Raw genomic sequence first — 16,744 nt, 5'->3', positions numbered from 1 at the left:
AATTCCTTCTGCTATCCCCTCTATCACCTTTAAACAATGATAATAAAGTAAGTTGTCTGCTATAAAAGACTGTGGCTTGGATCCTGACCTCATGGAAACTCAGCCAGCCATCTCTGAGGGGCATGAAGGAGTTCCTAAAGAACATGGCTTTAAAGAACAAGCTGCCCTGATGGCTCAGCGGGTAAAGAATCTGCCTGCAATGCAGGCGACATAGGAGACATAGGGTTCGATTCCTGGTTTGGGAAGATCCCTTGGAGAAGGAAATGGCAACCCGCTCCAGTATTCTTGCCTGGAAAACCCCATGGACAGAGGAGCCTGGCAGGCTATAGTCCAAAGGGTTGCAAAGAGTCAGACATGACTAAGTACTCAGGCATGGCAAAAAACATGGTGCTCGTGGTAAAGAATCCACCTGCCAGTACAGGAGATGCCTGAGACAAGGGTTCAGTCCATGGGTCAGGAAGATCCCCTGGAGGAGGGCATGGCAACCGATTCCAGTATCCTTGCCTAGAGAATCCCATGGACCAGAGGAGCCTGGTGGGCTACAGTCCATAGGGTGGCAGAGAATCAGACATGACTGAGGTGACTGAACATACATGCAAGGAACACAGAACCAGCTGACTACAGGTGTCCTGTCTTAATAAATCACTCTAAAAACTGACCATACAAAATGTTGCAAAGCAAATTAAGAAATTTATAATTAAATCTGGCTCCAAAAAGATTTTGAAAAATGATACTGCTTGATTCTCTTTGGTCTTCTTTGATGGTATTTAAGCCTATTTTCAGCAATTAATTGCTACTTTTCTTTGACCATGCAAAGGTGAGGAAAATGTATTAAAAATGAGGTGTGAGTAGATAGAAATGAGTAAATTGTGTGAGATTGAAAGAGTCCAAGGGTAGTTCACATTCAAGTACATATGGAAATAAAGAGTTTTCAAATTCTCTGCAAAACCAATCTCAATCTCAAGTTATAAAAAATGATATAAGGACAAACTTGGCTTTTGAAGTAGAAAACAGAGGCGAATAGAATCAACCACATGTTCAGATAAACTGCTGAGACCCCACAGCAGTTTTATTTAATGCCATCCTATCATCCATTTTAGTACAATTTAAGACTGAGAGCACAAGCAGATTGACAAATACGTTTGCTCAAGACCTTCTCCATTATAATTCCATTAATATTTCTGGGCCCAGAGCCAGGCAGAAACATCTGGTAGGGGCTTTGTGTTTGCAGAGATTAACTTGCAGATGTTCAAAATTATTTTTAAGAAAAATTTATTATAACCAAAATGAAAAAACTGGCAAAACTGAGATAAAAAATGATATGATGAAGATGTATCTTGGAAAATGTTTTTATATATTTTAGCATAATAAATACTCTTGCCTGGAAAATCCCGTGGACAGAGGAGCCTGGTAAGCTGCAGTCCATGGGGTCGCTAAGAGTCGGACACGACTGAGCGACTTCACTTTCACTTTTCAGTTTCATGCATTAGAGAAGGAAATGGCAACACACTCCAGTGTTCTTGCCTGGAGAATCCCAGGGACGAGGGACCCTGGTGGGCTGCCGTCTATGGGGTCGCACAGAGTTGGACACGACTGAAGCTACTTAGCAGCAGCATAATAAAATCAGTATGTTCACAAGGTTAAAATATACTGAAGGGTTAAAGAGCATTTTAAATATTTCACCTCCTTCCTTACACTCACAGTTTCACTCTTCATTTAAATTCTATTTTAACTGTTGGTTTGTTTTAATAAAGTTGGTAGTTCTTGCAATTCTAAAGTATATACTCAGAGATCCACTTTTGTAGTTATACATTTTGTTTAAACATTGGCTCCCTACATAAAAAATGAAAAAATTAGTTTAATATTATTCCTCTTCTCGTCAATCTTATTTATGTAATTAATTTAAATCATTATTATTAAGATTTAATTTAATTATTATTACAAAGTTTAAAATACAACCTTCAGATTTTTAGCTATTAAGACTGTCTTCATCCATTAGGTCATTATGTATTAGATTAAGACCCTGATGTCTTACTGTTTAAACTCTATCAAGTACTTAAGGAAGACATAATCTCAAATACTTAAGGAAGAAAACACTCAAAAGAAATACACACACACACATACATACACACACACAAAAACTTTTAGTCTGATGAGCAAATTTAGCAAGGTCAAAGGAAATAAAAAAATTAAATAATGCATTTTTCCATTCAAGAATCAATGGGAGAATGAATTATTAAAAATTTACAGGAGCATCAAAAATACGTAAGTTCTTTAGAATAAATTTAAGGAAAAATGAGCAAAAGCTCTAATGAAAACTATAAAACATTGCTAAAAGAAACCAAAGGCGATCTGAGTAAGTTGAGGAATAGGCTATTTTTACGAATTAGAAAATTACATACTGTTAATGTGTCTGTACATTCAACAAATACTAATCAAGATCTCAAGTGACTTTCTGGCACAAATTGACTATTCTAAAAATTCTATGAAAATGCAAAGCATTGACACCAGATGAAACAATATTTGAAAAGAAGAACGAATTTAAAGGACTCACTCTCTGATTTTAAAATGTGTTATAAGGTTATATTGTCAAGACAAAGTGAGATGGGTAAAAGAGTAGAGAAATAGATCAATGGAACAAATTTGAGTCCACAAAAGGGCCCATAGCTAAGTGACTAAATGATTTTAGATGAAAGTGCTTGGGTAATTCCATTGGAAAATGAATGCTTTCTCAACAGCTTCTACTAGAACAACTTGATAAATGCATGAGAAAAAATATTTCAACTTCTCCCTAACATTGTGCACAGCAATTACTTTGAGATGTATATATCTAAATGTAAAAAGTACAAATTAATACTGTAATACTTCTAGAAGAAAATGTAGGAGATGTTTTCCCAGCTTGGATTAGGTGAAGATTTGTTAGACAGTATACAAAAAGCTCTAAGTGGAAAATTAAGTAATAGTAAATTGGATATCATTAAAAATTGAAATTTCTCCATACAATACAAGATTGTTATGACAATCAAATACTAGAATAGATATGGAAATAGTTTAAAGGATATAAACTCTAAAACTTATTTGCCTTTAATGAACACTCTATTAACATACTTGAGTTTATAGTTGTTTAATCAATAAACATTTATTCGTACCTACTATATCACTAAGCTAGGATCTTGGAATAAAGAATTAAGCAGATTTCTGACCTCAAAATATTTTCTATCTAGTAATTTACATCAACAGTTGAATGTAAGAAAGGTTGTCCTTGGCAGGGGGTAAATAGAGGATATTATGGTCATTAATTGAAGGTTATATAAGTCTGTCTTAACTTAGGGATTGATAGCCAAATGGAGTCCTAGAACTAAGGAGAAATTAACCAGGTGAAGAAATAGAAATGATTTGGGAAATGAAGGTGGGGGGAGATTGAAGTGCAGAAGAGATATTTCAGGCAGAAAAAAACAACACAGGCAAAATTCCTGGGAGAGAAAAACATGGAATATATTGTAGAGATGAAATGACCTTCAGGATGACTGTGGGCATATTGTAAGAATGATGTGGTAGTAGGTGAAAAGAGATCAGAGATAAAAGTAGCTCAGTGGTAAAGAACTTGCCTGCCAATGCAGGAGATGTAAAAACCATGGATTCAGTACCTGGGTCAGGAAGATTCCCTGGTGGTGGGCATGGCAACTCACTCCAGTGTTCTTGCCTGGAGAATACCATGGGCAGAAGAGCTGGTGTGCTACAGTCCATGGAGTAACAGTCAGACACAACTAGAGTGACTTAGAACACATGCACACCTGGATGCACTAGAACTTCTCTAGCACGTGTGCTGAACAGATTGCGTGTTGGCGTGGTTGTGGTGAATCCAAACCGGACTTGAAGAAACCTTCAAGAAAACCCAACAGTGAAGATGGTAGATAATCAACCACAATCTGAATGAACAGCAGCAGGTGGTCTAGAGAGAAATGAGTAGAAAAGGTTTGAGAGAGATTTGATAGAGCTTGATTTCTAGATGTGGAGGGTGGGAGGGTTGAAGAGTTAGAGTCTTCTATCAGTCTGTGTATTTCAAGTTGAAGAAACTGTCCCCACCCTGTCCTATTCTACAAGATGGTCAAATAAGACAAGTAATAAAAAGTGTACATGAGTTTGAGCAAGACGGCAGTCTACGGTGAAACAATGAGACGACCCTTGTTCCAGCACTGGGAGCAAGTGATGGCGCAGAAGATGAATTTCAGCAGGTAGAAGAATGAATAGGAGGAGAACAAGTCATATTAAATTTGAACACATGTTTTAATGTAAACCGTGAATAGAAGGAAAAGGGCTGTAGTTGGGGAAAGCAAAAGGTCAAGGACAGAGGTTTTTTGGTTTTTGTTTCTTTAAGCTGAAAAAGATTTTGGTATGCTTAAATATTTTCTAAGAAAGCCAGAAGAAAGGAAGAGATTACTGTCACAAAGAGGAAAGGAAGAATCAACAGAGAGACTTCCTAGTGAGTGTGTATGTGCATGTGTGTGCAGGAGAAAGGGGAGAGGGAAATACAAGAGGTGGATGAAATCCATATTACAGGTAAAGGGGTTGTTAGCCTTTGTTGCTGTTGTTGTTCAGTCACTAAATTGTGTCCAACTCTTCATGAACCTGTGGAGCACAGCATGCTTCCCTGTCCTTTACCAGTTCCCAGAGTTTGCTCAAACTCATGTGCTGTCATCCAACCATCTCTCCCTCTTCTCCAGCACCACAGTTCAAAAGCAACAATTTGGGGGCACTCAGCCTTCTTTATGGTCCAAGTCTCACATCCATATATGACTACTGGAAAAAAAAAAAAAACATAGCTTTGACTAAACAGACCTTGAAGAAGGGACATTTTCCACTTTTTTCAGAAATCACACTTGTATTAATAGGTATGGAGGCCACCAACTGAAGGAGTTTCTGCCACATTCCATGTGTTGTGTGTGTGTGTGTGTGTGGAAATAAAAGCAAAAATAAACAAATGGGACCTAATTAAACTTAAAAGCTTCTGCACAACAAAGGAAACTATTAGCAAGGTGAAAAGACAGCCTTCAGAATGGGAGAAAATAATAGCAAATGAAGCAACTGACAAACAACTAATCTCAAAAATATACAAGCAACTCCTACAGCTCAACTCCAGAAAAATAAATGACCCAATCAAAAAATGGGCCAAAGAACTAGACATTTCTCCAAAGAAGACATACAGATGGCTAACAAACACATGAAAAGATGCTCAACATCACTCATTATCAGAGAAATGCAAATCAAAACCACTATGAGGTACCATTTCATGCCAGTCAGAATGGCTGCGATCCAAAAGTTTACAAGCAATAAATGCTGGAGAGGGTGTGGAGAAAAGGGAACTCTCTTACACTGTTGGTGGGAATGCAAACTAGTACAGCCACTATGGAGAACAGTGTGGAGATTCCTTAAAAAACTGGAAATAGAACTGCCTTATGATCCAGCAATCCCACTGCTGGGCATACACACTGAGGAAACCAGAAGGGAGAGAGACACGTGTACCCCAATGTTCATCGAAGCGCTGTTTATAATAGCCAGGACATGGAAGCAACCTAGATGCCCATCAGCAGATGAATGGGTAAGAAAGCGGTGGTACATATACACAATGGAGTATTACTCAGCCATTAAAAAGAATACATTTGAATCAGTTCTAATGAGATGGATGAAACTGGAACCTATTATACAGAGTGAAGTAAGCCAGAAAGAAAAACACCAATACAGTATACTAACGCATATATATGGAATTTAGAAAGATGGTAACAATAACCCTGTGTACGAGACAGCAAAAGAGACACTGATGTATAGATCAGTCTTATGGACTCTGTGGGAGAGGGAGAGGGTGGGGAGATTTGGGAGAATGGCATTGAAACATGTATAATATCATGTATGAAACGAGTCGCCAGTCCAGGTTCGATGCACGATACTGGATGCTTGGGGCTGGTGTACTGGGATGACCCAGAGGGAGGGTATGGGGAGGGAGGAGGGAGGAGGGTTCAGGATGGGGAACATAGGTATACCTGTGGTGGATTCATTTCGATATTTGGCAAAACTAATACAACATTGTAAAGTTTAAAATTAAAATAAAATTTAAAAAATTAAAAAAAAAAGAAATGAGGCTGTCTAATAATAATCTTGAAAGAGAAATGTGCATCAAAAGTTGGAAATTTTGAACTTAGCTGTACAAAATAAAAATGGAATAGCTAACTAAAACTGTATGTTTGCTGGGAGTCTTTGAGGCCACAGTTCATATCTGTGACCTTGCATATATGTTGCATTAAGCTACATGGCCATGTATTGATATATTGGTTCCACAGTGTTCATGAACATAGCTAAAAAACAAAAGAAGTTGGACCTTTGATTCATGTAAATGGTTTTTCAAGTGAATGTGACAAGAATAAGGAGAAAAGCTGCAGGAAAAACCTTGCGACTATCAGCAAGGCTAACTGAAGTAAAAGACCATGACACAGAAGCTCAGTACAGACAGAATCAAAACCTGGAGAAGGCTGAGAGATAAGGAACAAAGGTGGGAATCTGCAGACTACAGACCTGCCAAGGTCATAGACTCAGCTACTCAGTGAGAATTTTTGATGAGGCACTAGGAAAGAGAAGAGATTCAGGTTAGAGAGTAGCAGGTTTAAAGATAGGATCTTAGAAGCTGAGTAGTTCCCAAGAGTGGCGAATTCCAGGAAGGCATGACTGAAGTGGGGTACAGATAAAGAACAAACAGAACCAATAGGTCAAGGTTTGGAGCAGCCATTAGAGTGAGCATGGAAATAACTCATAACAATGGCTTGGGTGGGAATGGGAAGAGTTGAGTATGGCAGGATGACTAGGAACAAAGAAAGGAAGAGCAATGATGCACTGAGGTTGCTACAGGTAGACAGAACATCTGGTCACCCAGGAAGACACGGCCAGTTTCAGAACTGTGAGTGTTACTGACTAGAGCACAGAATCAAAAAGGAGAAGGGGAGTAGAGAGAAGACTGAAGAAATTTATATTCACATGTTATTACAAGGAACTTGGGAAGATGCATTTATTTCCCAAGAGATAAACAGAAAAGCAACTACATATTTGCAAACATCCTGTGTTTGTGGATTTAAGCAGAAAGTTATATGACAACAGGGGAGTTCCATGGCACAGTCATTATATCTGAATGGGAAAAGTTACAGAAAACTTTAAACAGTAGTCATTACAGTTCCCCAAATTTGCTCTCAGTCTACAGAAACCTCCTAGGACTAGAAACTGGATCAGGAGGTGACTTTAAATGAATAAAGATGTTTGCAGCAGTAAGAAAATAAATAAAAGAAAGAGTTGCTGGTGGAGAGAGACAAAGTTGGTCCATAATTAATATGAGCATCCATCTTCTTGAAATGTCAGAATGAAAGCCTATTCTTGCTGAAATAATTGTATTCACTTGTTTTAAAACAGCATGAGAGGCAAGAGAAAGGGCATCATCAAGGAAGAGTTTGTGGAAACAATAGTGCCTGGTTTCTCTTTCATCTCTCCTTGGTGTACAAGGTCTTAGGTTGGGGCTAGTTGATGTTAAATTCTGAGTCAAACTGCTTGCTATCAGTCCCGGCCCACTGGGAGAAGTAGTTACTGGTTTGAGTAGTAAAGATATCCCTGAGACTGGGAAGTTACTTGGTGTATTAACATGACCTATCAATATATTTTTTTCAGTCACTCAGTATTAATATTAATGACATATTTATTAATTAATATTACTAGTAATATTAATATTACTATATTAATGTCATATTGATACACATTAATATGACAATTTCTAAGATAAATGAAGTCATGTTCCAGAGGTATTTTAGTCTAAGGAATACTCTTTCCTCATCATGCATCACAGAAACACTCCTGAAAAATGCTGAGTTTCATCATACACCAACACGACCTATGATCTAGTAAAGTGTTATAATTCCCTTACTGAGTGGCTTCTATGGAAGTAGGCATGAACTTTAAACAGATTATTTCTTCCAGTAATTACCTCTGCCCTCTGTGGGAGACAAAATCCCCACATAGATGAGAGAAAATAGAGACTCATAAAGGGTTAAACTTCAAATAATATATTTTGAACCATGAAGGAGGCTGAGCACTGAAGAATCGATGCTTCTGAACTGTGGTGTTGGAGAAGACTCTTGAGAGTCCCTTGGACTGCAAGGAGATCAAATGAGTCAATCCTAAAGGAAATTCAACCCTGAATATTCATTGGAAAGAGTGATACTGATGCCGAAGCTCCAATACTTTGGCCACTTGATGTGAAGAGCCAACTCATTGGAAAAGACCCTGATGCTGGAAAAGATTGAAGGCAAAAGGAGAAAAGGGCAGTAGAGGATGAGATGGTTGGATGGCATCACCAACTAAATCAACATGAATTTGAGCTAACTCTGGGAGATAGTGAAGGACAGGGAGGCCTGGTGTGCTGCAGTCCATGGGGTCATTAAGAGTTTGACATAAGCTAGTGACTGAGCTACAACAACAAACATAATTTGGGTGTAAGGAACTGACTCGCTAGAAAAGACCCTGGTGCTGGGAAAGATTGAAGGCAGGAGGAGAAGGGGCAACAGAGGATGAGATGGTTGGATGGCATCACTGACTCGATGGACATGAGTTTGAGCAAGCTCTGGGAGTTGGTGATAGACAGGGAAGCCTGGGATGCTGCAGTCCACGGGGTCGCAAAGTGTCGGACACCACTGAGCAACTGAACTGACTGAAATGATAAAAGAATTTTCCTGCCCTCAATTTGTTCACAGACCAGCGAGAGTGAAACCATAAGGATAAATTACAAGGCAGCATACCAAGGGCAAAGATAGCTTTATGAAAACTCCAAGGAAGGGGGCAAAAGGAGAGCTGCAAAGATGATCAGGTCCACACAGCATGCTGGATGGATACCATGGACCACTTTCTGTCTTACATTCACTACCTTCAAGGTTACGTTTTGTTTTGGCGGAGGTGTTACGACTTTAGCATATCCCAAATAGACAGACTCAGGATGTTGAAGCTAATTAAGTTTTTCAGCCATGAATCAATCCAGGACCAAAGGAAAAAATAAATAAAAATTGAAGACTTTCTTTCCAAAATGTATAATAAAAATGTGTTCATACTAACTGTGACTATAAGAATAACATATATTGGTTTGTTCATTGTTGGTTTCTAGACATCAGTCTTTCCAGATTTCTGAAGGCATTTTTATGTGAAGATACATTGGGAGTTGTGCTTAGAGGGCAACAGAAATCATGGCAATAGAAGTAGTTTTGTTCTCATTTTTTCCTCACAAAATAAAGTCTGCTAGAAATATATGGTTCAGAGCCTCAACAAGGTCTCTGTGACTCTGTTTGTTTTATCTTTTTGTGTATGTATGTGCTCAAATGCTCAGCTCAGTCACACCTGACTCTGCTTCCACATGGATTATAACACTCCAGGCTCCTCTGTCCGTGGGATTCTTCTGGCAAGAATATTGGTTTAGTCACTAAGTTGTGTCTGACTCTTATGAGACCATGGATTGTAGCCCACCAGGTTCCTCTGTCCATGGGATTTCCCAGGCAAGAATACTGGAGTGGGTTGTCACTTCCTTCTCCAGGGGACCTTCCTAAGCCAGGGCGTCGAACCTGGGTCTTCTGAATAGTGGGTAGATTCTTTACTGAAATGGAGCCACCAGGGAAGCCCAAGAATACTGGAGTGGGTTGCCATTTCCTCCTCCAAGGGATCTTCCAGACCCAAGGATCAAACCAGTCTCTCTTATGTCTCCTGCACTGGCAGGCAGATTCTTTACCAGTAGTACCATCTATTCTTTTAGCCTGCGTTGAGAGCTGCTGTTGTTCCATGGCTGCTGCTGTATTAGGAGAGCCGAGCTGAGATTTCTCCTAGGTAGTAAGAAGAGAAAAAGGGACATGCACCATCTCAGGCTGCCTTTCTTTCAAGGAGCCTTCCTGAAAGGCCAACCCAATAACTTCTGCTTGTATGAAGGGAAGTATATGGATATATACACACACACACATATATGTGTATATATTTAAAATATTATGTGTGTGTGTGTGTGTGTGTATTTTACTGACTGTATTGTTGCTCCTCCTTCATTGGGCTCTGTAGATAAGAAAAACAGGAAGGATGACTGCCTATTGAGAATGCAAGTATTAGTCTCAGCCACAATCTTTAACACTGTTTGTTTTCAGAAAATAGTGTTTCTTTGGCGTTCTAGGAAATCAGTCTATGTTAATAGATTCAAATGCAGCAAGAAGAAAAAGAAGGCAGTGTGTCCACAGCTAGTGACACAGAAATATTTATAACTCTAAAAACAAAGGCCGGCAGATAGGAAGTTACGAGTTTGCTGATTCATTTGTACCAACTGATTCAATTTATATATTTTTTATTCTATTATAGTCATTGGTTAGTAACCTTATGTGAATACTTTAAGTATTAGTTTATAAAATATGTGTCTTTATTATAAGAGAAATGCAAAGTGTCAAAAGGAAAGGTCTTATGTTTTTCTGCTTTGATATTTTGAGTCTTAGAGAAAGAAAATATAGCATGAGGCAAAATCCAATCTGATTTGAAGTTGATATTCTTAGCCTAGCAATTCCATCTAGCAAAGCAATCTACTGATTCGAAATAGTACCCATCTTAAAGATGAAGTTGGTGTCTGTGTGTGTGCATGCTTACACATATGTGTATTTAATATCTCAAATACATATTTTCCGCTAAAACGGGGCTCACATATTTAAGTTGTTTTATTTGCTTGCTTTATTGTTGTCAAAGAACAAAACTATTTCTTGTTTTTAATACATTCATTCATTTGTTTTCTTTCTGTATCCCACATATAAGTGAAAATACATGCGGGAAAAGGCAATCTAGGCAAAGGGAATTAAGAGATACAAACAACCAGGCACAAAATACATAGGATACAGGATGTAATGCACAGCGCAGAGAATACTTTTATAATAACTTTAAATGGACTCTCAGTCAGTTCAGTTCTCTCACTCAGTCGTGTCCGACTCTTTGAGACCCCATGGACTACAGCACGCCAGGCTTCCCTGTCCATCACCAAGTCCCAGAGTTTACTCAAACTCATGTCCATTGAGTCAGTGATGACATCCAACCATCTCATCCTCTGTTGTCCCCTTCTCCTCCCACCTTCAATCTTTCTCAGTGTCAGGGTCTTTTCAAGTGAGTCAGTTCTTTTCATCAGGTGGCCAAAATATTGGAGTTTCAGCTTCAGCATCAATCCTTCCAATGAATAATCAGGACCGGTTTCCTTTAGAATGAACTGGTTGGATCTCCTTGCATTCCAAGGGACTCTCAAGAGTCTTCTCCAACACCACAGTTCAAAAGCATCAATTCTTTGGTGCTCAGCTTTCTTTATAGTCCAAATCTCACATCCCTGAACTAATATAATATTGGAAATCAACTACAATTAAAAAAAAAACAAATAAAACATTCCTTAGAGCAAATCCTCTTTTCCTTCAAAAGGAGACCTCTCTATTCTGCAGCAGAAACAAACACAACATTATAAAACAATTGTCCTCTAATTAAAAAGTAAATAAAATGATAAACACAACATACAGAAGAGTAACTGCTATTGAATTCATATTTAAAACATAGCTATTTATATCTTCCAAGGAAATTTTCTATATTATCATTTTAATTGTGTTTCATTAAAAAAGTATAAAGCAAAAAAAAGGAGACCTGTCAATGTTTCATATAGGGAAAAACTCAAATCAGTTCACTGCATGGGATACATCTGTTGATCAAATTATTTGAGTTGAAAATGATTGACTAATTTAGTCAACTCCCTATAATCTGTTTAAAATCCTGGCAGTTCTAGTACTTGAATTTACTCATTTCCGAGTGAGTACTATATTCCAGACAAATATTACTAAACATAGATTAAGTGGTCTTTTTAACTGAATGACAATTTTATCACATGAAAAACATTTATCTGTATTAGGAACCAGAACCTCTTCTGGACCCAAGCAATAGATATGGGGCCTCATACCCTTGTGTCTTCAATATTGTGAACAGTGGACAGGTAATTATAATACTATGAAATAAGTTTAATGATAGAAGTATTATGATCTCAAAAATGTCTTTCTGAAATATAAGTTGAGTAGAGAAGGCTGGAAGGAAATATTTAGCTATTACCAGGTCCAATATCTTTATTTTACCATGGCAAAAAAATACACAAATGCACTTCCATTTTTTTTTGTAAGAATATAATACTCTCACATTGACTGAAGAGGATAACAGCAATTATTTTTCTCAACAAAGCACCCTTTGGTGTACCTTACTAGAATACTTATGTGAGTTACACTCATACTCTCTTTAAAGGGCTTTGAATTCTTATTACTTCTTGGGAATTTTTTTAACAAAAGACAAAAATGCTTTTTGAAGAGAATTCTTTAATAAATCAACACAATCTGTTGATTTCAAAAATAAAATAATGCAAATAAAAAGATTTTGTTCTCACTTTGGAAGGGCATAACATCCTTTTTAAAAGTTGTCATACAATGTGGTGTGTGTGTGTTTGTGTGTGTGTGTATGGTGTGTGTGTGATATGTGTGTGTGACGTGTAGATGTGTGTGTGTGGATCTGTGATGAGAGCTGTGGGAAGAAGGAGATTTTCATTTTTGATAATTTTTAAATTATTTTGCAAATATGGTATAAATTAGATGAGGAAGCTATTGATTGCCATGATATCTCTTGTCTAGAAAGAGCTGAGAGCTCCTTCCCTGTGCTGAGATCAAATTCTAGCAGCATCTTCTAATGTCTTGCAGCTGCTTCAGTCTTTTCTATTTAGGCTACTTGTTAATAGTTTTCTATTTAAAAGGAGGCAGTATTTACAGTGGATACAAGCTTGGGCTTTGGAGATGGACAAGACAGGTTTGGGGCTAGATGATCTGGATACGACGCTCATCTGTAAAATGAGGCCTTACCATTTATTTTATTAGGGTATTGTGAGAATTAAAATACTTAATGTATGCGAAATGCCTGTCCCAGTATGTATTGTCTTGTGACTAGCAAATATCATTATTATTATCCATTTAAAACACCTTTGCATTTGGTCTCCTCACATTGAGGCTGTTTCATTAATATCAGCTGAGGCATAGTAAAAGCAATTGCTTTCCAGTGTGAGAAGGTAGGGGGTTCCCCAGATCGCACTGGTGGTAAAGAACCCACTTGCCAATGCAGGAGATGTAAAGAGATGCGAGTTCAATCCCTGGGTCGGGAAGATCCCTTGGAGGAGGGCACGGCAACCCACTTCAGTATTCTTGCCTGGAAAATTCCATGCAAAGCGGAGACTGGCAGGTTATCGTCCACTGTGTTGCAAAGAGTTGGACATGACTGAAGCAACTTAGCACGCACACGCACACATGAGAAGGCAAAGACCACCAGAACAGGCCTCATTTCTACAATATTGTTTACTAATAAACCCTGAAATGTCAAGCGATTTATTTTCTTGCCATATATATATATATATATAAAATAAATTTAAAAGGTAGACCTGCCAAGATGTTAAATGGATGATTTAGGACTAAACAAGTCAGGCCAATATGATGAAAACATTCAATTTGTTCCCTGAGAAAAGAATTGAAACATTTATGAAACTGTGTTTCTTGTCAAGCTGTTTTTGCTTTCTACTACCCTTTTGCAGAACAAAAAGAGATCATTCATGACTAAACCTAATGGAATAAAGTATGACCTAAATAAGGAAAAGTATAAAGTATAACTGGAAGTTGTAAAATTCATTTAAAATATGTATTTTGAAGAAAATGAGAAAGAAATCATCTTAAAATATATTAAAATATAGTATAAAGTGGAAATGATTGCATTATAGACTAATCAGTAGATCTTGATGGAGAGGATAAATATATTAGCAGTAGATTATTTGTTCCATTAAAATTTCCTACAGAATTATGGCACAATTCATTAAGAAATGGAAGTTTTTCTAAATTACTATAGCTGGATGAATAACAATTGGGATTTAAATTTATTTAGCTTCATGTGATATCATTTATTGACACCTAGGTTGCTTCCATGTTCTAGCTACTGTGAACGGTGCTGCAATGAACAATGGGATACAAGTGTCTCTTTCAATTTTGGTTTCCTCAGGGTATATATCTAGGAGTGGGATTTCTGGGTCATATGGTGGTTTTATTCCTAGTTTTTTAAGGATTCTCCATACTGTATTCCACTCCAGTACTCTTGCCTGAAAATCCCATGGCCAGAGGAGCCTGGAAGGCTGTAGTCCATGGGGTCGCTAAGAGTTGGATACGACTGAGCAACTTCACTTTCACTTTTCAGTTTCATGCATTGGAGAAGGAAATGGCAACCCACTCCAGTGTTCTTGCCTGGAGCATCCCAGGCATGGGGGAGCCTGGTGGGCTGCCATCTATGGAGTCGCACAGAGTCAGGCACGACTGAAGCAACTTGGCAGCAGCAGCAGCATACTGTATTCCATAGTGACTGTAACAATTTATATTCTCACCAACAGTGCAAGAGCATTCCCTTTTCTCCACATCCTGTTCTTGAAACTAAATAATTTATACATTTGACTTACAATTTGAACTCTTTGCTGACCTCTGCTTCTCAACCCATCTTTTGCAGGATTATGATCACTTATTCAAAATATTTTTATTTGTTCCTTGTGCTTTTTATTTATATTCATCTGTATATCTTTTAATGAATACTGGAGGTTCTCAGGGGAAAACAGGAAAAGGGAAAAAAATTAAATGATAACCTTTATGGGTAGGAATCACATCCTGGAATGTGAAGTCAAGTGGGCCTTAGAAAGCATCACTATGAACAAAGCTAGCAGAGGTGATGGAATTCCAGTTGAACTATTTCAAATCCTGAAAGATGATGCTGTGGAAGTGCTGCACTCAATATACCAGCAAATTTGGAAAACTCAGCAGTGGCCACAAGACTGGAGAATGTCAGTTTTCATTCCAATCCCAAAGAAAGGCAATGCCAAAGAATGCTCAAACTACTGCACAACTGCACTCATCTCACATGCTAGTAAAGTGATGCTCAAAATTCTCCAAGCCAGGCTTCAGCAATACGTGAACCATGAACTTCTAGATGTTCAAGCTGGTTTTAGAGAAGGCAGAGGATCCAGAGATCAAATTGCAAACATTCACTGGATCATCATAAAAGCAAGAGAATTCCAGAAGAACATCTATTTCTGCTTTATTAGCTATGCCAAAGCCTTTGACTGTGTGTATCACAATAAACTGTGGAAAATTCTGAAAGAGATGGGAATACCAGACCACCTGACCTGCCACTTGAGGAATCTGTATGCAGGTCAGGAAGCAACAGTTAGAACTGGACATGGAACAACAGACTGGTTCCAAATAGGAAAAGGAGTATGTCAAGGCTGTATATTGTCACCCTGCTTATTTAATTTATATGCAGAGTACATCATGAGAAACGCTGGGCTGAAAGAAGCACAAGCTGGAATCAAGATTGCCGGGAGAAATATCAATAACCTCAGATATGCAGATGACACCACCCTTATGGCAGAAAGTTAAGAGGAACTAAAAAGCCTCTTGAAGAAAGTGAAAGAGGAGAGTGAAAAAGTTGGCTTAAAACTCAACATTCAGAAAACGAAGATCATGGCATCTGGTCCCATCACTTCATGGGAAATAGATGGGGAAACAGTGGAAACAGTGGCTGACTTTATTTTTCTGGGCTCCAAAATCACTGCAGATGGTGACTGCAGCCATGAAATTAAAAGACACTTACTCCTTGGAAGGAAAGTTATGACCAACCTAGACAGCATATTAAAAAGCAGAGACATTACTTTGCCAGCAAAGGTCTGTCTAGTCAAGGCTGTGTCTTTTCCAGTGGTCATGTATGGATGTGAGAGTTGGACTATAAAGAAAGCTGAGCGCTGAAGAATTGATGCTTTTGAACTGTGTTGGAGAAGACTCTTGAGAGTCCCTTGGACTGCAAGGAGATCCAACCAGTCTATCCTAAAGGACATCAGTCCTGAGTGTTCATTGGAAGGACTGAAACTGATGCTGAAGCTGAAACTCCAACACTTTGGCCACCTGATGCGAAGATCTGACTCATTTGAAAAGACCCTGATGCTGGGAAAGATTGAGAGCAGGAGGAGAAGGGGACGACAGAGGATAAGATAGTTAGATGGCATCACCGACTCAATGGACATAGGTTTGGGTGGACACCGGGAGTTGGTGATGGACAGGGAGGCCTGGCATGCTGCAGTTCATGGGGTCACAAAGAGTCAAACACGACTGAGTGACTGAACTGAACTGATGGGTAGGAAGCTTGTTGCTTTTTCACAGCCATTTCCTAGAATCTAGTGCAGCTCTTGTACATCACAGGTGTTCAGTGGTATTTGCTGAATAAACAGACAATTGGATGAGAACAAAAATACCAGTGGATAGTCACAGGAGCTTTCAAAGAATCAAGAATCACAGGATAATACAGCTGGGCAAAACGAAATTGAGAATTCAGTAAGTTATGTCTTGCAATTTGCAGGTAAAGAAACTGAAGCCCAAAAGAGTGGAACGATTTGCAGATCACGTGACTCATAAGAAAATGTTAGTCGCTCAGATGTGTCTGAGTCTTTCCACCCCATGGACTGTAGCCAGCCAGGCTCCTCTGCCCATGAGACTCCCCAGGCAAAAATACTAGAGTGTGTAGCCACTCTCTTGCCCAGGAGATCTTCTCAACCCAGGGATCGAACCTGGATATCCTG

This window comes from Bos indicus x Bos taurus, chromosome 11 (assembly GCF_003369695.1).
Source record: "Bos indicus x Bos taurus breed Angus x Brahman F1 hybrid chromosome 11, Bos_hybrid_MaternalHap_v2.0, whole genome shotgun sequence".
Lineage (NCBI taxonomy): Eukaryota > Metazoa > Chordata > Mammalia > Artiodactyla > Bovidae > Bos > Bos indicus x Bos taurus.
This window is presented reverse-complemented; position numbering follows the sequence as displayed.